Source organism: Haemaphysalis longicornis, unplaced genomic scaffold (assembly GCF_048455015.1).
Source record: "Haemaphysalis longicornis isolate Haplotype H1 unplaced genomic scaffold, Haemaphysalis longicornis Haplotype H1 scaffold_10, whole genome shotgun sequence".
Lineage (NCBI taxonomy): Eukaryota > Metazoa > Arthropoda > Arachnida > Ixodida > Ixodidae > Haemaphysalis > Haemaphysalis longicornis.
Window position 1 is genome coordinate 143472554 of NW_027526204.1, and position 27002 is coordinate 143499555.

The following is a 27002-nucleotide window of genomic DNA, read 5'->3' on the forward strand; positions in this document are numbered from 1 at the left end:
TCCCAACTTTATTTTTGTAACTAAGTTACGCGTCATTTTGGCTTGCATGGAAAGAAATCGCGCTCTTTGTGTATTAAGGTTCAGATTTTCGTGTTCGCGTTTCATTTGACGCCAATAGTACATTTTTTGTGTGTGTTTTCCTATTTTATTCATGTTCGTTTTTGTTTTCCAAGCAAGGACAATGCATGAGGACAGGGATCCAGTCAGGTGCTGCTTGGCACCTTTTCTTCCTGGTCCTTCAGTCGCCTGTATATGGGAAGGGGACAATGTTACTACATGAATAAAGAAAGAAAGAAAGAAAGAAAGAAAGAAAGAGAGCGAGAGAGAGAGAGAGAGAGAGAGAGAGAGAGAGAGAGAGAGAGAGAGAGAGAGAGAGAGAGAGAGAGAGGAAGAAAAAGAAGAGACGCATTTACGTGGCAGGGATGGCAGAAGACTACCATGTTTCGAAACATCTGCAGCGAAGTGAGCAGATACGCGAGCATTTTTTTTGTGGAAGCCATATCTTTTTGGCCAGAGCAAAGGGCATCACCTTAGCGGAGTCTAGAGCTTACAAATCGAACGAGGATGCATATTACATTCATTGTATCTTTATTAAGCTTTATTCACGCAGCTGTGCGATTTGTTAGAAGGTCATGGCGTAGCAGGTTTCTCAGATGCAGTCGGTTGACAAATGCCTTCACTGCCTTCAATTGCAACTCCTACGCATTCGAACCCTGAAATATAACAGGAGAAAAGGTCAACAAACAGATTGTTGGCACAAATACACACCTCTTGTGATGCTCAGTACTGTTTACATCGGCTGATTAGGCGAATTAAAGCACAATCTTTATTAGTAGTTTTATTTCTTCAGTCAAACATGCGGTAACAGCGTTGAAGCAAGGGCAGGAGCATCACGTTTTTACGCACCTATTTCTCAGTTACATACGACCCTTATACGTGCCACATTCGATGGCTGCCGGTTTTCTTCTCGAAAGACACGCAGTGTTCTATCTATCCATATTTCACCAGGTGCTTAGCATAGCGTCTCGCCTGGGCTGTCTTGTTGCGCACATGAACAAGGTCTTCACATCTCTTCCGGTTGCTGACGCAGTGCATGTACAGCGCCTCGCGGGTCTGCCAATAGTTGGCAAAAATTTTGTCCGGCATGGGCCAGTCTTCATCCACTTCGTTTTTCTGGACGTTATGGTGGTCTCGACAGATCGGCGCAGGTTCTCCGTGATGGGTATTTTTCGCTCGCACTTGCCTACGGCCTCTGGAAAGTTCTTTCAGTCGACGGCCCCCGCTATGATCCTCTGTTTGTTTTTATCTCCTATGCCCACGCAGATCGAGATGGGGTAGTGGTCACAGCCCATGGGGCCCATGCCCCGCGCCAGACCCGCACAGTCCCCTTGGCTGCGTAGGTTAGATCAACCACTGTCTCTTGCTGCCCGGCGTGTCACCCATGTCCTGTTAGGTACTTAATGTCAATGGTGAACATCACCGGAACTGGCTCCGTCGTTTCCAGGATGTTCGAACCCCCCAATGGCATCCCCAGTTTAGGAGGTGCGCGTTAAATTTCCCAGCGATCAACATCTCTGATGGGTTGCGTTTTCTGAGGTGTCGTACCCACTTGTACGTCACCCCGTCACCCGGAACATTTCTGCGACCTGCGCATATAGAGTGAGGGTGAGCGTAGTACGACACCAATATCATGTTACGATATCCTAGCGTTCCACGAAGTGCCAATATCTTGTAGTGTTTTGTGCAGTGTTGCAAGTGTGTATGCAGGCTTGTGGAACGTTCCACCGAATGAAAACCGCGGCTTGTGGCTCCATCTTTGTTTCGCTTGACCTTCAACCCGGTGATGCTGGGTAGGCGACAATAGCGCTAGCATTTCACACAGGCCGACCCTCGCGATTATAATCTCGAATTCTAAAATGGCGCATCGAAATTTTGCACGTGGCCTTATTTCTCTACTCTCCCTAAAACACTCACTCGAAATTCTCCAAACTCCCCGGTACAACTAATTTAGACCCCCGCTCATGCCCTCCTTGAGGGAAATGAGGTTACCTATGTCATCACTTGCGGACTTACAGTCCGAGCGGGCCCACCCTCATTCCCTAACATGCATGGGGCGAGATCTGCCAGGGACAGACTAAGAACGTACCACGATATTGTCAGGCATTACCGCTTAGTCCACAACAGATATCCCCCGGACCCTTCTCAACTCACCGACATGCAGGAGAGCACATGGAGACTCCCCTAGACTCACACACTCTCTTCCCGAGCGGTACGTCACGACATACAGGCTTTCCTTTACCCCCGCCCCTCAATTGCTCCCGGCACCGCACTCTATTTGGGGCAGCCCTAAGAACCCGTTCCCTCTAATTTCCTCTGACGAGCAGTGGGATGGGCGCTGGGTACACAACTTTCTGCCCTGGGGATACAAAACTTTCCCTCGTGAACAGGGCTACCCTAGTCGCCGCAAGGCTGGAGCCTGCGGCAGCCCGGCCCCCAAACCTACTGCAACTAATAAAGGTTTCTCTGTCTCGTGGCACTCTGTGTTCGGTAACAGTTTAGAAGTATCCCACTTATCTAGATATTCCGCGTATTCGCCTCTTGTCTCCTGCAGCAATAGCACTGCCCGCCTGCTGGTGACGTGGAAGAACTCGGTGAGCTCCGTCACACATGCCCGAAGAGAGCGGCAATTCCACTTCAGGGCGTCCGGGGCATTAGGCGTAGGTGGGCTGCTCCTCTCCATGTTGGGGCGGGAGGTGTTGCATTTGCGCGTCCTGTGGTTGTGCCGCCGTCTCGGCTCCTGTTTTCAGCGGTATCTGTGCGATGGCTAGCATTATCTGCTGCGGTGCCATTGTCATCTCCCGTTGCATCGGCAGTATCAGCTGTTACGTCTGCAGCTGCTGGGCTTGCGTCTGCTGCTACACTGCTTCTTGTATCTCTTGTCAAAGAGCTTGCACCTGGTTTTTTTGTATTGCTTTAGTCCTTGCAACCACGAAGTGCGTCGGTAGTGGTTATGGTGGCTCGCGCTTCGTCTCGCGAATCCTTGGGCTGTTGTGACGAAAATGTTCCGGTAATCACCGCTCCGCCCGGTGTCTGTTGTTTTGGCGTTGGTCATCCTTCTGTCCTCGCGGATGCGGTTGCCTTCTCCCTCAGTCAGCGTTGCGCCAGTTCTACTCTTTTCAGAGCATCTCGCAGCTTGTCGCCGTGCTTCTTATCTTCTCTTACGTATTTGTCTTTGAGTTGTCGCATTTGCTCTTAGACGTGAGCGATGCATTCCTTCAAGGAATCCCGTACTCGAGTGCGCTCTGCGATGACGGCTTCGTATTCCCGCTGAGCCCTGATGCTTCCGCGTCTTGGTTGTCGTGACACGAACTCTTCCCGGTCTCCATCACGCTTGCCGTGCCTGTAGTGCGCGCAGGGGCGCACTCGGATCATAAGGCTGGGGTTGGGTATTGTGAAACATGTCCTTGGGGTTAACCTCGGCAATGCGCCCTTTGCTTGGAATGCGCTCGCGAGAAGCAGACAAAGGACTGTTATTTGTGTTCTCTCGGATCGATTCTTCTACGCGTGCGCTGCTTTGCTTGCGTTTGAGGCTATCAATAGATGCTGATCTTAATGGTTCGCTGCCCACGGTGTTGTTGGTGTGTGTTGCTTGGATCAGCTACGGGATTTGAACTGCTTGGTGAGGCTTCTCCTTTAGTCTTCTTGGGGTATCTCGCTCTTCTTGGGCAGGACGTTTCCGTAGCCAGGTGTCCCGTTTTGCTGCAGCTTGCGGAAACGTTTTATTATGAATTTGAGCAGTTTTCAGGTGCCTGAATATGCGCTCTCCCACACTTTTCGAAGCCTGTCTACTCCTAGAGGCACCTTGCCTTTTTATGCCGTGGCCTATGACATCGTAGGATCACTAGCGGTCGCTGTTCATATCGCTCCACGCACTTCACGAAGCTCCAGTGCAAAACACGGCAGCTTGGCAGTATAAAACTTGGCAGGGTTGGCAGCTACCAAGTTATTCAGCAGGGTACCATTATTGCCGATAGGTCTGGCGAATACGTACTTGTATGCCGTCCGACACCACAGCTTTCGCAAGCGTTTTATAGGTCTAATTTGCGCGGCAGCCCTAGATGACTCCGTCGGACCTGCCGTTGGCGGGAACCTGATGTGCCTTGATACGCAGCGGTGGTCGTGAGCGTATTGGTAACAGCTGCATGTGAGGGAGGCGCGCTGCTTGCGCAATGTCACATGTCGAAACTATTAGGGTATTGAACGTGGGGCTCCCCTTGAGGACGTGTCAAGCTGCCGGACTCTCATGGCCCGAGGTAGCACAAATCACGTCCGGCAGTTCTGCCTGGCCTAGTTTTGTCATTTTGGAGCTTTCCGTGGGTTACAGCAGGGTAACATACATTTCAGTGGTCTCTCTCTTAGGCTTTATTGTGAGCGATTGTGGCGCGCCACTTCCTTCAGCTGCGCCGTTCGTCATGCTCTCGTGGTAGCGCTCTACCACGAGCCCTTATCCTCTTCGGTTAGGTCGCGAGCTGACCAAACGGCTTGCAAGCTCCCTGCTGCCGCGGCTTCTGTCACGCGTTTACGCTTGGCCGTTGAGTGTGCCCCTTGTTACATTTCCTCGTAGCTCGTTTCGGCAGTCTCCCCAGGGCAATTGCGATTTCGCCAGAGCGAGATTCAGTTTGTGTGAGGCGTGGGTGACCTCCGTTTGTCCTTTCTTTTCGGAAGGCACGACAACACTTCTTCCTCGTTGGTAGTCTTGCTCGTTGGTAGTCATGATAGGCGCGGACGCGGCTATCACGAAGTGTGGGAGAGCGCGGCTCTTAGGCGAAGCTGTACTTCAAACCATGAGGGTGTAGATTCATTATGGTGGTCGCGAAAAATGACTCAGATCGAGATAACGTTGGACGCACTGTTTCGCGACGTGTTCATGGCCTTCAGTCGCAAATTAGGCATTCGTAGGGCGCTGCCGTCAGAGGAAATTGGGCACACGGCCAAAGCAACGGAAAAACGCGGCCGGCCTGTCGGGTTCACAAAGCCGGTTGCCGCTGTTGTTGTTTCTTTGTTTGTGGCGCATACCCACTTGGGGGATTGGACAGGGCAGTTGCCTCCGGTTGCGGCCGGTTATAGCATGTGCTCACGCGGTAAACTTTGGAAACGATGTAAAACGCTGCAGACAAAATGACCCGGACTGCCAGTCATGGAGACATTTCAGTGGCAAGTTCGGAAATCTATGTGAGGAGCTACAGCCAGGTCTCCGACGAAGGGAGAGGGGCCACTAGGTCTGCAGCTGTTTCTCCAGCCTTACTTTAAATATTGTACTGCGTACATGATTCTGTTGCTCAAATTGAATACTTAAACAATTCGGAGGACGCTCCAGGTACTTGCCCTAGAGATAGTCTTCAATTTCTTTCACTTCCATTTAGCTAACCAATAACGAGAAAGACAAGCTGGAAGCGCTGATCATATAAAACACCAAAACTGCCCTGGAACTTCCCATATGTGCGTCCACGCACAAGCGTATGAAGCTAGTCGTCTCTAACCCCATAGAGGAGCTGATCGAGGCGGCAAGCATGGCACAGCACCAAAGACTGTTGTCAACCAAGACGGGCAGATATATCTTGAGCAAACTCGGTATCCCCTATGAAGCTACAGCCTACCCACAAGAGGATATTCCCCGGCCATCGGACACAATATCCGAATCCCTCCCCTTCCAAAGAACATGAACCCAGCGCTTCATGAGGATAGACGACACAGCTGGGCCGAAGCGCTTGAGAGGAAGTACGGGGGACGGCGCGATGAACACTGATGCTGCGGAATACCACCGCAGAAGAGGGAATATTGCGGTTCCGTCCGGTCAGAACATGGCTTTACGCGCATGCTTCACAATTCGAAATGGGTCTGTCCCCACGGCGGAAGAAGGGGCGATAGCGCTGGTCGCTACGTCCAAAAATACGAAAGTAATTATGTGTGACTCCAATACACCATAAGAAACTATAACAGAGGGCGAAAATCAGCTTAGGTGGTAAGAATCCTAAAAAATTGCGGTTGATCCCTCTTTCATAGGAAGGAGTAAAACACGAAAGTGAAAGGTGCCTTCCAAGGAGCAGTTGAATGTTAAAGGAACTTCCTTCATGTGCAAAGGGTACACGAGCCTGACCTCTCCAGAGGAAGTGACGTCGACTCAGAAAAAACAAAACAATCACGGATTTATTCCCGGGCAAGAAAACAGAAAATAACATGCACAGAAACAGCACTTCAAACCCAATGGTCATGGGAACAACGCTACAGAGGAGTATGCCTCAATTCACGTGCGACCCGTGTATACGAAGGCGCTGGCATCGAGACGCCAACTGTCGGCGCTCATCAGCGTCATAATGCGCTACTTCGCTTCGTCTCTCCTAGACGGCAGCACCATCTGAATGGGTCATAGTGAAGGACATAATGCGCTCACGTCTCCGCTCATAACGTAGTCGGTAAAGGGCCACGTACCTCCCGTTGCGGCGAGAGGTATTGAGAGAGCACGGGCTCAAATCGGGGCGCCGCAGCGTCAATGGCACTTTTCTGCCGACGTCACTTCCGCTACGGATATAACGTCAGTGAGATCTTCATGTACCCGGGAATAAAACACTTTGGTGTTAAAAAACCCAATGGACCATCAGGTTTTTCTAACGCGTACCGGGGCCCGTCAGGCTCTCAGGGGCAATAAAGGGGAAAACGAGCTCGCACGAGGACTCACTTTCCGGGCAGGCTCAGGCACCCTTTCCACAGAACACACATTGTCTGAAAAAGACAGGATGCCCACCTACAGAGAAATAATACAATGCTACAGGTTAAAAATAGAAGAAGACGTGGACCGCAAACTCTGCAAAAAGGAAGATGCAATCTGGCGAAAATTACAGGTAGAAACCTACACAAATCCGGTACGGCTTAATACACTCTACCCAGGTCAATTTGAACCCAAATGTAAGCATTGCGAAAGCCTGGCAAGCATGGTCCACATGATATGGACGTGCCCACAGTTATGAGACGGCACACACACGATAGACACCTGGGAGGCTGTGATGCTGAGCTCAGGCCTAGAATCCCAATGAAAGATCACCAATCAAGCTCAGGCAGCCGCCAGGCCCCGAGGTATACTGGCCGACTGGCCTCTTTCTTGGTTTGAATGTTGCTCTTAGCGGGTGTTTTGTCTCCTATCGCAAAAATCAAGTCCACTTCTTTTTTTTAGTGAATACGCGCTACTATGTTGAATTATGTATGTATGTTTATCCTAAAATATTCCTGACTTTCGTTTTGCTAAACTTGGTTGCACGTACGAAGTATAGCACCAGATTTCGTAGTTTTGAAAGGCTTTGCGTATACACACTTCTTGTTCCACAATGTTTTTTTTCCTTTTGGCCCGGCGGCTGAATCGGCAGACAGACACAGACAGGCCTAAGTTTTTTGATTGAGGTAGTTAAAGAAAGACTGCCGTCTTTATCAAATTTTAAAGACGATATCCCTTTTGGGATATGTCAACGTCAATATTTTTGTCTGTCTGTCTCTCTCTCCATCTGCCACTCGATTCAACCAACCGGCAAAAAGTTGACACAATCACTTGACAAAAATTTCATAGGCTTGCACTCACGCGCAAGACTTGGGTGACGGAGCTGTAGTAGTTGAGAATGGCCGGACACAGGTAAGTTGCGGTATCATTGTTTATTTGCACAGTTACTGTGCTAGTAATCGCACTCATATGCATCAAACAGGTTATCGTCTTCTTCCCGACGAGTGGTGGATGCGAAGTCATCGTCAGCATTGTAGACTCCCAACAGCTCTTCGTCATGGACTCGAGGCAGCGGTGGCGGCATCTGCAAGGCGTCTGGGGAAGGAATGGCACACACGTAGCCATGTCTCCAATATTGATAATGGCTTCCAGAGAATGGGGCGGCCGCGAGACCTCTTCCAAGCAGCATGTCTTTTTCATCTTTAGCATTAGCGCCGAAGTTCTATTTTCTTGCGCGGTAGCGAATTATGACAGCGGTGGAGTTTTTTTGTTTTATTATTTTTTTTGAAGCCATTGCGCGATCCAGGGACTCGGGGATCGCCGCGAGGCACGCGCTCACGACTGCTCAGCATTTTCTCGCTCCTCGGGGATTTTGCAAATTTTTTCCTTGCCTCCTCTGACAATAAAGCTATTCCTCCTCTTCCTTGCTAAAGCCAGTGGGTGGCGGTGACGCTTGGCGGTCGCCAAAAGGCACTCGCTCACGAGCTCGGGGTATTTTCTTGGTATTTTTTTCTTTAACAGCGAAGTTACGGCCACTTACAACTGCCCCACTGTCAAAGTCTGCATAGGAATGAGCGTTCCAGACTATTAAAACCAGTGGCATGAGTCATACGTTGTCCAAATTGTGCAGCGCTATGTAAGAAAACCTCAGGTGGGCTTGAGGCGAGATGTCCGCATATAGCCGACAGAAGCAACGTTTTTGAATGTGGAATAAGCGTTTGGATTGGGTTTTAGGATATAGCAAATACGAACACGCACGAAAAGGGTTCCGCGCGTTTCTACCAGAGGGTGAGTAAGCACGGCAACCGCGGGACAATTGAATTGAATTGAGAAAATCACGATTATATGAACCATGATGGAAGTGCGATGTGAGGGGACGGACCTGAGGGGTGGGATGTAAGTGGAGAAAAGTAGCGTGCTAGTTTGCACGACCTGCGAAGGTCTCGTCTTTTAAAATTTCCAGCGGCACAAGAAAATACGCGGCCATTTTTTTAAACGAAGCTTTCTATGTCCATGGTGTTATCGTTCGCCGCACAAAACGCAAAGAACAAAGCCAACTTTTCACAGCGGGTTTCCCAACGACAAAAATGCTAGCTGCTAGGGGGCCGGAGCGTGCTCGCGCATTCCCCAACGGCTCCCTGTACTTTTGGTTATTGAACTGGATTATCAATATCCACGACACCGTGGGTAGCATCCAGCAAGCCAGCAAGGCTTCCGGTTCATCTGGGTACCAGTTACAAGGCCATCGGAGCCCCAAGTAGCCAAATAACAAAGAGTGAAGACTTTGCCACGTCCGCCCAATATCTAGGAAAAACCAGACCTGGCGCGCTACCTTCGCATTCACCATCACACCCCGGCGGGCTAGCTGCGGATCGCCAAAGCTGCTACGCAAGTGCCATAGAAAATATCGTCGACGGTGAAGCCTTCGACCCGGCGCACCTAACCCAGCCTGGCTGGATCGCAGTGCGTCGGAGGCAACAACCTCACCAGACAGCTGAACGGAGCGTCATGCAGGCAATTGCACAGCAAGTCCCATCGCGCTCTCTGCGAAACAGCAAGAAACGCCAGCCTTGGCGCCAGTCTCCGGCGGAACCGCTTCCCGCAACTGGAATCAAAATATTCCAGCGTACGCGTGGCGGTCTGCCACTTACACTGATCGCTCTAGCCACGCTAGCGGACATAATTCAAACACAGGCAGGAGTGGGCCCTAACAATGAAGACCAAGTCCGCATACAGGAGGTATCCAACTTTATGATCATAAGCACTCCAACCGAAGAATGTGCTATGAAATACGCAAGCGTAACCTCTCTCACGCTGAAAGACAAGTACGAGATTGCTGCGCACGTTGTCGCACCAGCGAACATGGTGATGGGAGTAATAATCAACATACCGGATGACGGCATCCCGTAGCAGGTTCTCAGTGGCGTCTGCCAGTACAACCCCGGCCTGAAGATATCGGACGCTCGGCGACTCAATAACTCTAAAATCACTAATATATCCTATTTGACGGTACCAAAGTCTTCTACTGGGTTCGCTACCGTGCAGCGAAGCCGTTCCACAGCAAGTCTGAGGCAAGCGCACAGTGTTGGCAGCCAGGACACCATCGCGATATGTCCCCCAACACACAATCGTCTCTACGCTGCCCTGTATGTGGGACTATAAGCGCGATCGAAAATCTTCCGTGTGTGCCAAAGTGCATCGTGGACGCCGGACCACACCCAACAGGAGCTATGGACGATATCAACCGCGCCGTAAGCAGGTCACCTACGCACAAGCGGCGTCCCAAGCTCAAGATCCTAACGAGGACCTCTTCCCAGCTCTTCCAAACGCGGCACACCGCGACCACAAGGGTACTTCGACGGGAAAACGAAAACATTCCAAGGACACCCAGCAACAAGGGCCTGCTCAGCAAGACGACAGCTGGAAAACTCATGTGAGCTGCCCACGAGCACCTCCCAGCAGCTCGCTACAACATTTTTGGCTTTGCCCCCATTCGCAACCCGTCAAACAGACATCCTAAAGGTGTTGCAATCGATTCGCGCTGAGCTCAACTTATTGTGGCAAGAACATGCTGGACTTAAACAGGATAACTTGCTACTAAAGCAACAGGCAACCTCCCCTCAGGTAGATGCATCTGAAAACTCCACGTCACCGCCGCCAAAATGGAGGGCAACAACTGACGCTCCTTTCGCCCCAAAAAACCTTCTAACATAGAGGAACGCCTTGCCTCCTTCTAAATTACGTGTTGACAGGCTCTCTCCGAGCAAAAAAATTACACCATCTTCCCGAAGGGAACTATGTGGTAATGCGAAGCATGCGTTGACGAGCGTAATCCGGATCTGCTTGGCGATGTTGGCGTGCCGAAGCGGCTTCACTTTCTCGCAATGTGGGTTCCGCTGCTCGACGCTGGTGTTTCGAAGCGGCTTCACTTTCTGGAAGTTTGCCATCCGCTACACGACGTCGGCGTTTCGAAGCGACGTCGCGTTGCCGAACGCCATCTGGATCCGCTGCTCGGCGTCGACGTTTGCGTTCTGCATCTCGAGCTCTCCTCGGCATAGCCTTGTCTTCAGAGGTGCTCGCGGTTCTGAGAGTGAGCAGGCTGGCGCTGGTTGAAGGTGTGCCAGCCAGTTCGCTGACAGACTTGTTGGCGTCCATTCAGTTCATCGGACAAGCAGCAACTAAGGGAGCGGCGCGCGGATGGCAGGAGAGGAGGAGCAGCGCGCGCGCTATCGCACAGCTGGTGGGGAGAGGGGAGAAGACTGCACGGGTCGCCGACCATCCGCGACCGAATCAGTCGGCACAACGGTTAGTCCGCCGGCCGCCGACAGGTCGTCGCAATTCGCTCGATCAGTTGAAACTAAGCCACAACACATTTGTGAATGGAAGCATGCGCCTTTCTTTACTTTGTTAGTTTGTACACTGTATCAAGCTCCGAGTCAGGGTCGCTCCGCACAAGCGCTGCACAAGTGCACATGCGACGCTTTGTTGACTTTAAGCTAGTAGGAAAATCTAATGCCAGTTGTAGGCGGGAGAAGAGTCAGTGAAGTCAATATAGGTACTAAGGAAATAAAATCAACGGAAACTTTTACCGTACAGCACAAAACTAGAGAGCCGGAAGCACTTTTTTGCGCTATGTGAACAAGAAGAGCGGTCAGCAGCACTACCACACATCTGCGAACGCTTTTCCATCTAAGAAATGCAATTGCTAGACGTGAGATATTGTGGGAGTTTGGGGGACGCTTACTGCAGGAGTGCTATACAACAAACAGTCACCTCAAGTACTTTAAATGCTAAAACTAAATAAAAGTGTAAACTGGTTGTACATTATATACCTTAGTCTGGCTCGTGGCCGAGTGGTCTAAAGCGCTAGAATTTCCGTTTTGCAAGTCGCAAGTTGAAATCCCCGAGGGGGCATGCTTTTTTTTGTAAGTTGATTTTTTCGTTTGCGGCCGATGTTTTCTAACCTAAGTTCACCATTTCGGTACCGTAACGTTCACTACTCCTCGAGCGAGTTCGTAGAATGCGTGCAGACTAACACTGACGCGCTTGACAGTACTCGTTGGCATGCTGCTTCCACAAGCACCGACGGCTTGCGGGCAGTGGGCACAGGCCAGAATCAGCAGACCCTTGGCTCGGTGCGAACACGTTTGTTTTCGATACGGGCATGAGTGAGGCTAGGTCCAAATATGCGGGAAAAGTGCATGACATTTGAGCGTCTGCGGTGACGGGGAGGGAGTTAAATTTCGCCTCTCCATCTTCTTGGGGAACTGATGGAGACGAAATATTGATGTTCTTTTGATGCGCGAGCCGAGAGGACGATCTCGACTCGCTCCGATGACCGACGACAGATGCTTGTAGCGGATGAGGGACGAGGACTGCCTTCCTTGCTGGATATTAGGTTTATTTACAATATTTACATTACTCCAAGTTTACATCAGGTCAGAGTGACGGTTACATTGTCACTCTGACCGCAGCAGCCTGTTCGGCCGAGATCTATACTAAACTAGATCCCCTCTCGACCGACCTTCGACAAAACCCAACACTCCGGTTTTGATACGAAAAACCCCGCCTCCAAGAAGGGGGCGTACAAGAAAGAGAGAAAAAACCTTTCAAACAATTAATAGAAACCATTGATTGGCCACAGGAACCAGCCAATCACACATGTCCCCACCTGCGGTCACGTGACCTAACACTCTCTCTTACACACTCATAGTGCGTTTCCTACGCAGGCTGTTGCACCCGGCCAGAAAATACAGGCCATCTGCGGCCTAAAGTGAACCATCCATTACGTTCAGCGGGCGGCATCTGCACAAACAACAGACAAGCCGAGGGCCCGGAGCGGTCCTCGCGCGGCTGACCTCCCTCCGCGCGGCGCCTCCCGCGACGCCCGCGTCGCGGGACAACGAGGGTTGCTAATTCCCTCCCAGACGAAGGGGCGCCGCCGGCCACCTGAACAGACCACGGGGAGAGACGCTGCCAGCCGAGGCGACCATCGTCGAGGCGAACGACCCGTCGACGAAGAGCGGCCGCCACCGGAGTCGAAGATTTTCCAAACTTACACCGCGCGCGCTTTCAACATTAAGAGATACGATCATCTGGCCTCCCGTCAGCTTGTTATGCCGAATGACCCTGCCACCTTCGACGCGACAGAGGTACTCAGGCTAAGCACCCCCGTCCTTTGACACACAAAAGGACGGGCACAACACACGCTCTCCACGGCTCCGAACTTGTCGTCCGTGCGGCTACATGAAAGGGACACGGGAAAGTAGCTACCAGCGGAGGCGACGCCAATACATGGGCCACCGGCGGCCTTCATTAATTACATGCGGAGCCCAAACTTAACAGAGGGCATTCATGCACTGCGTAGGCCTCGGCTAGTGATTTCTACACTTCCAAGCCGTCCTGGGAGGCTTATCTAGGCATATAACAGCCGACAACATGGCAGAAGCGCGGTACGACGATTACTGAGATATCGAGAATGCCCATCCAACGATGCCGTCGGATGTCAAGCATGTTGCTTTACAGAACCGAAACCGAAACTTGTTTGAATGCTAACCTTGGACATCGCCCAATCACGGTGCCCCCTCCTCCCGACGTCACAGCCTTTAGTTGGTGCGGCCACCACAGACCGTGCATGGTAGTTTTTCTTCTTTCCCGCTTTATAAAATAATTACCGACTTAGCAACCGGATAAACGATGAAAAGTGTGGTAATTTGAGCCAGTCTACGCAGTGCAAGCAAAACCGGGAGCTTGACAAATTCACTTCAGTGTCCCTTTAAATCTGCCTGAATTCATGCGAAGAACGCTGAGATGTATGAACCAGGCCACGAATGGTAGTAGCTTGAATGGGTTCTGCCTGTATACGCCCTATTATCAGGTATCGTCCAAATAGACGGTGCTAGTCCTTTCTTGCACCAGGAAAAGCCGTTAAGCATGAACAGCGCTGATGAACGGTGGAACTCTCTCTGCAAAAACGCAGGTTACTAGGCACAGAATGCTTCTTATGAAGTGTTGCTAACTTACGCGCGTTTGTTTCCAGCAGTAGCAGCGTAAAAATGCAAATAAGTTCGGTGATGTGCATTACACGGTAGAAACGTTTTTTATCGCTCCGCAGATGTTTTTTGAACCCCAATGTAACAGGTTTAACAGCAAAGCTATTCTAGCGCTGGCATTTACGTCGATGTCTGCGGGTATCGTGTGACGCAGGGTTGCCAGATGGCAAAATACGGCCCAGCATTGTGAAAACCTGGTGGTATTTTAAGGTAGCTGGTGTTGAGGTTCCGGTAAAGCTACACAACAGAATATGGGTGAAAAGTGGTGAAAAAAATGTGTGACGGCCATAAAACATGGTTTCCTTTCCCTGAATGAAAGCTAATTTGTGACAGCTACAAATGCTTTGCATGGCATGTTAATTGTACAATAACCAGAGAAGTGTTAATTTCTAACATTTTAACTTGAGAGAAATATACGCTGCACTACATCGTGCTGAATGTAAACATAGGCAAAACGCGCAGAGGCTCAGGCGCAGCAACTTTCTGTCCGAGCATGCCCACAGAAAATTGTGTAAGTGCTCTGCAAACACGTATTTCGAAAGATGTTCAGTCGCAATGACTGCACTATGAATAAAAAAAAATTCCCCTGTCCCAGGGTTCGCCACCGAGGAGCCCAACGCCACCTCACACGAGCGAGTCGCTTCGGTTCCCGTGTATTTCGCTACCATAGCGGACCTTTTTCTATGCACATCACACGGCAAGACCCGGCAGTTCCAGTACGTTTTCTGGAACACGTGGACGCCCTATGGACCCCCCGGCTCAAACAGGCCAGAGGTATTGGCCATTTCATGGTCTCCTTTCTCGCCGGCTACGCTAGGCCTCGTCTCCAGGCCTAGCGACACCGCTGCGTCTGTCATGTCACCGACCACCACAACGTCGGCCCAGAGAGACACTTCAACGTCCCAAGAGACATGCCCCGCCACTATGCAGTTTGACGAGCTAAGTGGCCGCACAATTCCTCCAGAAAATCCTTGGAAGATGGTGCTCGCCGCCCGCTCTGAACCACCTGATGCCAACCAGGCACACCGTCATCTATAGTCGGTCTCCAAGAAGTAGCACCGCCATCTACAGGAAGATCCAAAAAATGCTGCAACCACGCGCGTTGCCTCACCACCTCGACTATTCCCGTTATTCCCGTGATGTTATTCCCGTGACTGATATGACGGCGGTAAGGTCTTGCTGTACCCCGGCATAAAACTCTTTCGGGTAAAAATGGAGCGTGCACGCAAGCGCTCGGCTCCATACCGCTACCGATAATGCCCGTTGTGCAGGTTCGACAGCTAAACACGAAAGTCTCATGGCTCAGTTTGTCCTGCCAGTTGTCCTCCGTAATCGAGTGGTTTCGGTCTGGGTTGGGGTGTTATACAGACAGTAAGATGCCTACGACGGGGGAGGGACGCGAACAGTCACATGTTTGTCCACTAGAATAAATCTCGAGATCATCCAGCTTTGAGACCTTCTACCTGAAGTTCCTAAGGAAGGCTTAGAGCCTCTCTAAGAAGATCGAGACCTTCCACCTTCTACCTTTAACGCTTGCAGGAATAGCAGGAATTGAAGAAGCGTTGGTCCGAAGAGAAGTGCGAATAGACGCGAAAACAATAGAAAGCCGCTGCTGCGGCTGTTAAGTCTAGTTCTAGCTTGTCGAGTACCTGCCAACCCCTCCCGAATGAAGACCCACTTACCCGCTCGGAACGCCGACGTGGACAATATTGCTTGTGCATCTTAAAGGGCGTTTAGAGCAAATTTGTGGCGGTTTTTTTTTTCACTTCTAAGCCCGCGCACATAACCGGGCTGCCAGCATGCACAAGTTGGGGGGGGGGGAGGAGTTATAGGGGCATGCACGCAAAGATACAGGTTTCATGCCCTTGCTGATGGCATGTCTGTTGTGCTGGCAAGAGTTTTAAACGTGGACGTCAAACGGCCAAATGCGACTTGTTTTGTCGTTCTCTCAGTGGTCGAGCGGATTGGCTACGAAGCGGGATGCCTATAAAGCGGAGGTAAAAGAGACAGTTCCTAGTTTGTCCACGGCACTGAACCTCCGGTCCTTTCACGATTCACTTACCTAATTTTTCTAGGAAGTATGCTCAATCGCAAATTACTGCAACCGTATTTCCTTTCGCGCGCTCAATGGACTGCGTCCAGCTTCGCAGGTCATCCTTCTTCACAGATTGGAAGGCCACTACTTTTTTAATTTTACTGACCGTTCTTACACCTTCAGCATGAGGGTGCAGCAAGACGTATGATGAGAACGCTTATAATATAATGTCGTGTTCCATAGCCATGAATATTCTTTCTTGTGAGCTTGAGTAGGAAGTTGGATTCACGTAAGTGGCCATCCTCCACACGAAGCCTTTAAAACTATAACGAACAGTAAAATAGTATTCTAGAAAATTTTTCAGGTAACGTAAATCGACGAAAGTTGTAGGGTGGGGATGACACTAAAGAATAAGTGCGTAAAAATTAGAAGCACCAATCGCTAGCAATGGTCTGTCTAGGAGTTCGGCGAAGATTTGGTTGTTTGCTCACTTAATGTTGTGCCGAGGAACTATTGAGAAGACATTCCCGCATGTATCTCCAGAAAAAAGAGAAGGCTCTCCATTAGGAAAAAAAGCCAAGATATTTGCCGGAATTTTGACACCGACATGCTGTCTGGCGAGGGACGGGGGAAAATGGTGTGAAAAGGCCCCATAGATTCTAGGGACGAAGAAAAAGGATGAAAGAGAAGAAATAAAAGAAGAGCGTAAAATAACAAAAATAGAACATCCAGTTTGTGTCCGTACTGTGACCAGAAGGTCTGTTTTCTAAACACTAAATCACTTAAATGACGCCAATCTCGTCCAGATAATCGAATAACTCAGCCAGTACTTCGCGTTGAGCTGGTGGAGAGGGCCATGGATTAAGCATGGATTACTTTCAAGGTTATCGGTCCTTGGGTGCGGGGCTCTAGTTTCTGCACAAGGCTACACCTTGTCTGTAGATAACATTCTAACAGCAAATTCTTAATGGTTTCCAGCGATCCGCAGTGGTCGCTGTAAGGGTTTGTTGCGGCCCCAAGTCAAAAAGGATATGACTTCGTGAGCGCTGCGTTGACACGTAGTCGGTGATGCAACGTCTCTAGTCGGTGTGTAAGTACCTCTGACAGCTTCATTCTGCGCTCAGGGTGTAAGTAGCGTAGAATGGCATGGTGGCGCTCTGGAAAACAGCAATGACGCTTCCGTTGGGTTCAAACAATCCCCTTCGTGAGATTTCCGGCTTCATGTGGAAGGCAAAAATGTTCCTCACATTACGCATTTACGGGCTCACAGTGACCGGAAGCCACTGAAACGTTATATGCTACCTAGCATTGCTGGCAAGGTGGTGCAGGTATGTGATGTCACAACAGGAATGTTCATGAATGGTGAAGTGCTCTCTGCGTTGCAGGCTTTGGAGAGCTGTCTTCGAGTCCGGAAAAGTGGTCCATTGCCTCGGCCGCTGGCGTAAAACGTAGCGTATAGCTTTCTTGGTGGCGTGGAGCTCGACTGTCATAGATGATGTCGCCCGCTCGAGGCAATAGAAGAATGTCTGGCCAGTAGAAAGAATAAAGATTCGAGAGGAGTTGCGCTCAGGTGTGCATGAACCGTCTGTAGAGATGTGGTTTGCATCAGGGTACAGCCGGCTGATAAGGTGAAGTGTTAACTGTAGGAGTCCAATTTGAGGCATGTTCTTTTTGGAGTCCATTCCGGGGTCCTGCATCTGTTATGCAGGGAGAAGGGGTTAAGCGCGGGAAATTAGATGGCATTGCCTTTGGTGCCTGGGAGGGAATAGGAAGAGTCCTGACGATTTTCCCGAAACTCGAGTTATAATTTGAACCATGCGCGTCAGTATATGGCTTTTGGCGTGCAGTCGATGTCGTCGATGTATTCGCAAAGTTTCCCCGAGCCGAGTCACGATTAAGGGCAGACAGTCAGCTTCAGCGATTGTACCTAAGCGTCACGCCCCTTTTGGTAGGCCGAGGCAGATGCGGAGGCAGTTGTTTCTGGTCGCATCTAGCTGCTTTCTGCTTGTGGGCAGAAGCTTCTGGAGGACAGGGAGGCTGTAACGCAGTAGACCATTGACATGGACTTTGAAGAGCAGTACCATAGAGCGAGAGTCACTGCACCAGCGACTGGCTGCGAGATACCCGGCCATTCTTGACATTGCGGTTATTCTCGCACGGAGTTCTTAGATATGGAGCCCAGGAAAGATTGCAGTCTATTGTGATTGCGAGGAACCTTTGGGTTGGTACGTATTGGAGGGTATGCCCTCCGAGAAGTAGCGTATATTGTTTTATGAGGTAGCGAGTAAAAGCAGGGGCAACACTTTTCTTGGAAGATAGGAGCAGTCTTCTGGGTGAGAGGTACGCAGACATTTTTGCGACAGCTTTCTGTAGACTTTGCTGCGTGGTAGGCGTGATCGCGCCGCACTCCAAATGCAGATGTTGCCCGCAAAAAGTGTGACGTGGACTCCAGGAGGGAGTATATGCTTCAGATGGATAACATAAAGGTTAAATAGCCTAAGGCGAAATAGTGCTCCTCGGGGTTCTTTTTGTATTACATAGCCGTAAGTTAGGCCTTCCGGTGTGGAGACGGAAGTTGTCGCCGTTGGAGGTAACTTGAAATCCAAGCGTAAAATCTTCTACCGAACCCGAGAACAGCAAGGAATGTAGGAATGGCATCCTAAAAACTGAATCAAATGCCGATTTATAGTTTAAAAATACGGCAATATGAACATACCCATTATGCAGTTCTTCCAGAGATGAAACTAGTGCAATCACGTCGTCAGTGGCTGTTCTGTTTTCGAGAAAACCGTTCATCTCAGGCTGGTGAAATTTCTTGCTCTCAAGGTACCAGGCCATTCTTCTGAATATCGTTTTCTCTGTAAGTTTAGCAAAGCATCTCAGCGAACCTACTGGTCGGAAAGAATCATACGTCGTTGGTGCTATACCATATTTTAGGATGGCCACTACTATAGCTAGTTTCCATTGGGAAAGTACTGTCCCACGGAGCCAGATTGACTAATATTCTAGAAGACGCAATCGAGAATTGGACGACTGGTAAGAAATGGCCTCGTAGGTCATTTTGTCTGCACCTGGTAAAGAACGTGGTTATATAAGGCGATTCGTTCTCGCAACTATATGTATTGTATTCTCCTCGACATCTTCTACATGGCTGCCTTTCCATGCTTCCAAAAATTACAAGCTGAGTTGAAATGGGGTTTGCTGGCACGAGAAATAGGTACCGGTCATTAGCTACATCTCGAATGACGTTTATAATACCGGAATGTTAGGGGCAAGCTGCGATGCACTGCACCCTACCCTCGTACTGTGGTGTCCGATATGCACACACGTCCATACTTAAGAGCCACGCGTCAACACCATTTATATATTGCTTACAACCTTAAAATGGGAAGCAATTATGTACCCAGTTAATCTTTCGCGCCCATGTGTCCATGTCGGGAACCGGACTAATACATGCGGAAAAACAACTACCTGTGCATGAACGTGTGCGTTGTTAGCTGCATACTTACCCATGTACGTGCGATAAGATATATATTTACACGTCGCCGTGAGGCACGGGGAAAGAAGTATTCATGAATGTATAGGCGACTCTCTACCCTCTTGAAATTGTTTCGTCGGTGATTTGATCGACATATATATAGTTACCCGGACGTTTTTACCACTGTTAATTGCAGGAACACTAAAACATACCAACTTTGCATGGGCAGTACTTATCATATGTTTCATTTTTTGTGTCGGTAGCCTCGGCTCCAAAGATTGTTAGCCCGGTGATGCCACATTGATCATTTTGGCCTCCTTTGGCTTGGCATTCCAAGGATTTTCCTGATGGAGGACGCACGCAGCACGAGTCCATCCCACACTCACTTTCTTTTGAGCAAGAATTTCCCACTGATCCAGATGTCTGCCAGCAACCGGGAAAGAAAAAAAAATGACAGGCATTTTTTCTCAACAGGGCTCTGGTGAGAATAACGGCTTTGATTTAACCACACCAATAAAACTGTTTTCGAGGACGTCGTAAGGGCTAGCGGTTATAACAATTAACATGATGATTTTGATTGCATTCTTCATACTGTAATTCTTGCTGTATCCCCCTTGCCACTCGAAGTGACCGTGAAGTATTTAGGTGTACGTTTTGAACAATGTCCAACGTGGCAAAGTCACGCTAAGTATATGTAAGAAGCTAAGATCAACTGCTGCAATGATGTATCCCTCCGAGGAAGAGCTCCGTTCAAAGTTAAGCTTACAGTGTATCAGGTGCTAGCTGAATTGTTATTGATATATGGGATCACACTGTATGCACTTGCCCGGGAAACAAAAAAAAAACAAGAAATTATTAGAGTAAATAGTAAAATAGAAGAGCATAACCTACGGCATAGTATTACATAGCACTGGTACGAAATAAAATACCATGCCCTGGGTATACTAGTTGTTAAAGAACTGTTTGTACAAGTAGTGTTGATGAATCACTATTTCACTACAGAATTGAGGTTTGCGGTAAAAAGTAGTGGGGTGCTTGCGAGAAAAGAGAGGTATGTGAAACCACGAGTAAACCCTAACACCGGAAAAAGAACACGGACCTATTTCGTTCCGGAAGTATTCAATAAATTGAGTGATGAAATGTCCAATAAACACGAAACGGAAGCTGAACAAAGCAATTAGATTAGGGTGAGCAGATTCAGTAAACCCCGACTAGGTAATGCCACTTGACCTATAAGCATTTGTTTGTCGGCTTTCTGTTTAACTTGTTTATATTCATGTTCCGTAATCTCTTTAATTTGGAAGTAGCATTGAATTGTATTCATGTAAGTGAGTGTGATATTGGTGTATCGCCTTGGTCTGAGTTACTGCTTTTGCCGTTTACAGTGTTTAAAGGGGAATAAAGTTGGTGAATGTTCAGTCGCAAAAAGCACTTCCTTTGTGTTTTTTATGCACTGGGAATCGTTCGCTGTATATACGGAAGAAAGTATTGTGCTACTTTTCATTGAATTTATACGCAATGGGTTTTTTCATTAACTGCGTGGCTAATTTACAAGCACTGAGTGCTAAGATTGACCAGAAAATCAAACCTGTACAGAGGACTTGTATGAATGAATGAATGAATGAACCTTGCTGTTGATCCATGACACGCAAAATTAATTTTAGGACCACAAGAGCTGGACTACCTGACTTTATGTCTATTTTCATTGTAGCTTTTCTTATTAAGATTTCCGCCGTGTCACATTCCGAGGTCTTTTTTTGTTTTTGCCCATAAAATGAGTACTATATTACAAAATAAGCACGCATGCACCACTTTTTTTAAAAAAAGCAGTTGGAAATCACACGTGTCCTAAGCGATTAATACTTCTCCGGCAACCAGTTGTTTTCAACGTGGTCAAGTCCTTACAAGGAAAGTTTCGCTTTATTTTTAATGCAGAATTGGAACTTGGCTGAGCTTTTTTGTCACAGCTTTGTGTTCCGGTTTTGTTTATGGGTGGAAGACATTTATACCACCCGCACTTGTTAAATCATCTGTGTTTGGAGAATTTAAACGCGTTCTCAAATACATACACACATTCATGTGTAAGCAACGGTCCACGCGAAAGTATATGGAGCACGAAGTGGTGGCCGAGTGCACTGGTGCGCTGCCTAGAAGCGCCGACGGGAAGCACTGAGCGGCGTACTGGGTCTGCGGGCGCACTTCTTTCGCAGCCTTATATGATGCGTGTAATAATTGCTTTGGTGGTTTGTCTGTCAGGGCGTGACATCTTTCAAATGGCAACGCTTAGTTGTACAATGGCGCTGGTTATTTTGCCGCTCGCAGTAGCCACCGCCGACAGTACCCGCCGTTTATTTTTGTTAAATCCTAGGAACGTGCGCGCTTGAAAACGTGCCTTGTTGCGTGATATAAATTACAACCACCGATATTTTTTTCCGCTCACAGGCCGCAGAGTGTTTCCATCCACTTACGCAAAAACATTTAGGCCACGCACCCTTTCTTTTCACCCGTCATCAGAACACTCCTCAACTAATTAATTCCAGCCATTTCTTTAGCCCAAACGACCCAACTCCCAACAAAAGAGCAATATCTGAAGCGGTATTCTGATTTTTAAAAATGATAAATTTCCAGTACGCCTACACTTGGAATGTGCTAGGTATGTCCTCCAGCAACATATTCTTGCCGGTTTATTTGTATTACATCTCTAATAAAGGCACTGAGAAATCGGGTAGGCAGATAATACTATGGCGCCCGTGAGCAGGATATGGATTGTCGGGCGTTATTGCCTAAATCACGGCACGTTTTCAAGTGCACAACTTCCTCACTCTCAAAAACGGCGGACATAGTCGGCGCTGTTGGCTGCCAGCAGCAATATAACCAGCACTGTGCAGCCATGCGCTGCCCTATGAAAACTGTCACGCCCAGTCAGACACGCAAATGCCGTGGCGATTAAAGATATCAGATAACGTGGCACGGGATGTGAGGACGCTTAGGAGGGACGACACTTGTTGCTTTCCCCCGGCGTTTCTAGGCGGCACCGCGATGTGGTTCGGCCACCACTCTCGGGCTACCTAACTCATCTGCGGACACGAGTATACATAGGTAGTACATAGATACGGCGGGAAACCCAGAGTCCCACGTATTCCCCATTCCTAGCAGCCCGCTGCCGAGGAGATGTGGGGGGCGGGGGGTTCCTTTCTTTTCTACGGCGGCCGCGCTGCTCACGCCGGTGGCGTGGCGGGCCCCCCTCGCGTGACCGCTTTGTCGGGGTCCCCGGAAGCCGGTCCGGGTGCGGGGGACAAGGATCAGGGCTTTTGGTTTGAGACGTTGGATACCACAGACATGAGCACCGGTGCTCCGCTTTTGCCTTCCTTTGTCTGCCCTTCGAGTCTTTCTCGTGATCTTAGCCAGTCCGCTGGGTCAGGACCAGCGAAGAGTCGGACTACGCTGTTCGAGGAGCCAATGAACGCGGGTTTGGGCGTTCCGCTGTGTCTGGTGTGTTCCTTGCTGTTCGCTGCTGCTGCCCCAGCTGACGGTCCGAGGTAGAGTTCAGTGGAGCTAGCCTTGCGGCCGTCTAGAGTGCGAGCTAGGTCCCCCTAAGAACCCTGGTCCCCATAATACATACATACATACATACATACATACATACATACATACATACATACATACATACATACATACATACATACATACATACATACATACGTACGTACGTACGTACATACATACATACATACATACATACATACATACATACATACATACATACATACATACATGCATACATACTGCAACACTCGGACACGGGAGACTTGAAGGACGCGTTTAATGACCACGCAGCCTCGCCTAGAGGTCGTTGCAAAAGCGATGGTGGAGAAGGCGCGACGATGATAGATAAACAAGATGGTGTGGTGCTCGCGCGCAACAAACTGATGATGAGTTGCTACGTGGGATTGGCCATTCGAGTAACAGTTATGAAACAACGATGTCGCCTGTGCTCCCAATATCCCCCCACCCCCGGTGGGAGCGGCCCCTCCGGGCCGCTAGAGAGATCAGGGGCTCCGATGAAATGGCTTGATGCGTGAGACATGGACAATTTCAGTTCCGCGGCACCGATGGTCGGACGTGAGGCGCGTAGAAGCCACCCGATAGTTGACTGGGAGGTCTGCTCCAGAACGGTGTAAGGACTAATGAAACGTGGAAGAAACTTTTCACATAATGTTGCACGCATGGGAGTCGCAAGTAACACTTCATCACCTGGTTGAAAGGAAACAGTCCGATGCGTCGCATCATGACGAGACTTGCGGTCTTCTTGACAGGCCTGGGTGTTTAACAGTGCGAGGCGGCTGCAGTGTTCCAGGCGGGAGAAAAACTCGCCTGGGACATCCGCTTGCGGAGAGGCAGGTGCAGAAAAGAAAGCAGCTTCGAGGACGGGAAATGGAGGGCGGCCGTAAACGAGAAAGGCTAAACGCCAGTAGTTCGTTGTGTTGCGGTGTTGTACGCATAAGTGACGAAGGGTAAAACGGTGTCCCAATTCTTGTGGTCAGGGCTTATATAAAACGAAAGCCTATCGGAGAGGGTGCGGTGAAATCACTCAGTCAGCCCAGTTATTTGGGGATGGTGGCTCGATGTGGTTTTGTGGACGGTACCAGAAGCCCGAAGAACTTCGTTCAGCAGTGTTGAAGGAACGTTTTTTCACGGTTGCTTAGAGCAATGCGGGGAGGTCCGTGTCGCAAGAATATGTCCTTTAGAAAGAAATGAGCCACCTCTAAAGCGCAGCCGGCACGAAGCGGAGCAGGTTCGGCGTATCTGGTTAAATGGTCCACCGCAGTGGCGATCACACGGTTACCTGCTGCCGTCAATGGCAAGGGCCCGTGAAAGTCAATTGCCACCACGTGGAAAGGAGCGGACGCACATGGCATGGGTTGTAACAGCCCTTCAGCCACCTTGGTTTTATGCTTTCGGAGCTGGCAAGCAGCACAAGATGCAACATGCTTGGCGACACTGGTAGCGAGGCCAGGCCAGAAGAACCGGCTCTTGACGCGGTCGTACGTTTTGCGAAACGCCAGATAGCCAGCGGTGGCGGCATCGTGGAAAGCTTCTAGGATCTCCTTTCGAAGCGAACGGGAATCGCAGGAACCCATCTGTCGCCGGTAGGATTGTCATTGTAGTGGTACATATCGCCATTAAAAAGTCGAAATTTATCCAGCTGGCGACGCCAGCGGCTGTTGGAAGGCTGCGCCAAGCCGCCGAGGCGATTTATGGGGTCTCGGCAGTACGTGTCGGCCCGCTGCAGAGAGATCAGCTTATCCGGCAAGTTGTAGGCATCGTAATCTGCAGGTGAAATGGGCAAAATTATGGAGTCAACACAAGGATGCTCATCATCTGACTGCGGCGACAGCGGGCAGCGAGAAAGAGCGTCCGCGTCCATATGTTTCTTCCCTGATTTATAGGTCACTGTAAAATCATATTCCTGTAAACGGAGAGTCCAACGAGCGAGGCGGCCCGACAAATGTTTCAGTGACGACAACCAGGAAAGCGTGTGATGGTCAGTCACAACAGAGAAATGGCGCACGTACAAGTATGGTCTAAATTTTTGGACGGACCAAACAACGGCAAGGCATTTCTTTTCTGTTATAGTGTAGTCTTGCTCGGCAGGTGTTAAAGTCCGGCTTGCATAGGCAACAACTTGCTCTACTGATGATGAGTTGCGTTGTAGGAGGACCACGCCGATACCGTGTCCACTGGCGTTCATGTGGATTACAGTGGGAGCACCATCATCGAAGTGGCAGAGAACCGGTCCAGAAGTCAAGGCATCCTTGAGTGTCCTGAATGCCGCTTCGCAGTCACCAGACAAGGTAAAGGGGGTCGCAGATGCTAGCAGTTTGTTGAGTGGCGGCGCTATTTGGGCAAAATTACGGATGAACCGACGGAAGTAGGATACCAAGCCCAGAAAACTTCGAAGGTGTTTTTGACGAAGAGGTTGCGGAAAAGTAACTACGGCGTTAATCTTGTCGGGATCGGGGCGAATTCACGGCTGACGACATGCCCCAAAACTTTGATTGATTTGCTCGCAAAGCGACACTTTTTGGTGTCTATTTGCAAGCCAGCACTGGCGAGGCTCGTTAAAACTACGTCTAGACAGTGAAGGTGTTCGACAAAGGTAGAAGAAAAGATAACATTGTCGTCAAGGTAGCAGAGGCACGTCTTCTACTTTAAGCCACGAAGAACATTGTCAATCATCCGCTCAAAGGTTGCAGGCGGGTTGCATAACCCAAAAGGCACAACGTTAAACTCACACCGACCATCTGGTGTGGCGAAGGCTGTTTTTCTATGGCGGCCTCATCCATAGTAATTTGCCAGTATCGTGGCCGAAGATCAAGGCTGGAGAAAAATTGTGCACCTTGCAAGGTATCTATAGCGTCGTCGAAACGCGGAATCAGGTATACATCTTTACGAATTATCTTGTTCAGGGCTCGGTAATCGACACAAAATCGCACGCTTCCGTCTATCTTCCGAACTAGTACAACGGGTGATGACCAAGAGCTCGATGATGGCCGAATGATGTCCCGCTTCAGCATATCATCCACGTTTTCCTGAATAATTTTCCTTTCTTATGTAAACACGCGATATGGGCGGCGACGGACGATGCAGGAGTTGTCCGTTTCAATTCGATGGGTTGCGGCAGACGTCTGGCCAAGAACGGAAGAGCAGCAGTCAAATGATTCTTGGTGCTTAGTCTCAAGTGTAGAGAAATGGTAGGGACAGTGGTTGTCACAGGAGTACCGTAGTAACGAACGTTTCTTTTGTAGAGGGGAAGAAATGTGGAAATAGCAGCGAGTATATAGAAAGTGTGCTGCCGTTTCTATACTGTCAATGTCAGTGGTAACCTGAAACTCCAGGATAATTATCCATAACGCTTACGTGCTTACTATTAATGGTTGTTGCTTTACGAACTGCGTTAGAAATGAGCCACTCTCGCATTGTTATGCCCTCAATGTCAGTGGTAGCCCGAGAATCGGAATAATTTCCAACAATGCTTAGGTGATAAGTTCTTGCATCACTATGTGCAAAAAACATTAATTCATTTCTGTGCTTCCTTGAACTTAGAAAATATACTGCGAAAGCAGATTGCTACATTCTGTATTCGATCAGAATAACCTGTCCAGAAACAGACTATGGCTGACTGTGGAGACATTTGTCTCTACACTGGTAGCTTGCGACAATTGTTTTCCTTCATCTGCAGAATAGAAATTAAAACGAATTATTTCCATTCCTTACATTAACCTGTGAAGTCATGGCTCTGGCGTTCACTGTGGCTGAAGACATCTTCGGCACGCCGAGGCGTCGTCGTGACAAGTGGGGCGGATTATGAATGCATTGTGGAGCTCTTAAAGCCACAAAAGAGTGCTTCTTGATGTTCGTATTATACAGACGTTCACCACTCCGCATGGAGCAATGACAAGTGATCCTAAAGTATGTTCAAATATTTTCATATTTCAAATTGTTTCGTATGAAAACATTACCAGGGCTCGTGCTGTAAAATAAAATTTTAGTACAATTAATCAGTCATTGTACAATATTTTGTAGTGCTCCCTTCTTAGAGGGAAGCATAAATTTATGCTTTGATATTTTTATACTGTTTTTATTTTCTAGAATATAGGGCGGACAGGG

General features: G+C 49.1%; 1 long non-coding RNA gene across 1 annotated transcript in view; it reads right to left on the reverse strand.

Annotated features, from left to right (window-relative positions):
• Positions 1 to 591: 591 nt before the first annotated feature.
• LOC144157985 (uncharacterized) overlaps positions 592 to 27002 on the reverse strand; it is a 38879-nt gene continuing 12468 nt past the window's right edge. The window contains exons 2-3 of the long non-coding RNA XR_013319923.1: positions 19544 to 19754; positions 592 to 713 (exon numbers count right to left, since the gene is read on the reverse strand). This is a non-coding gene — a long non-coding RNA (uncharacterized LOC144157985). The remainder of the gene's footprint in view (positions 714 to 19543; positions 19755 to 27002) is intronic.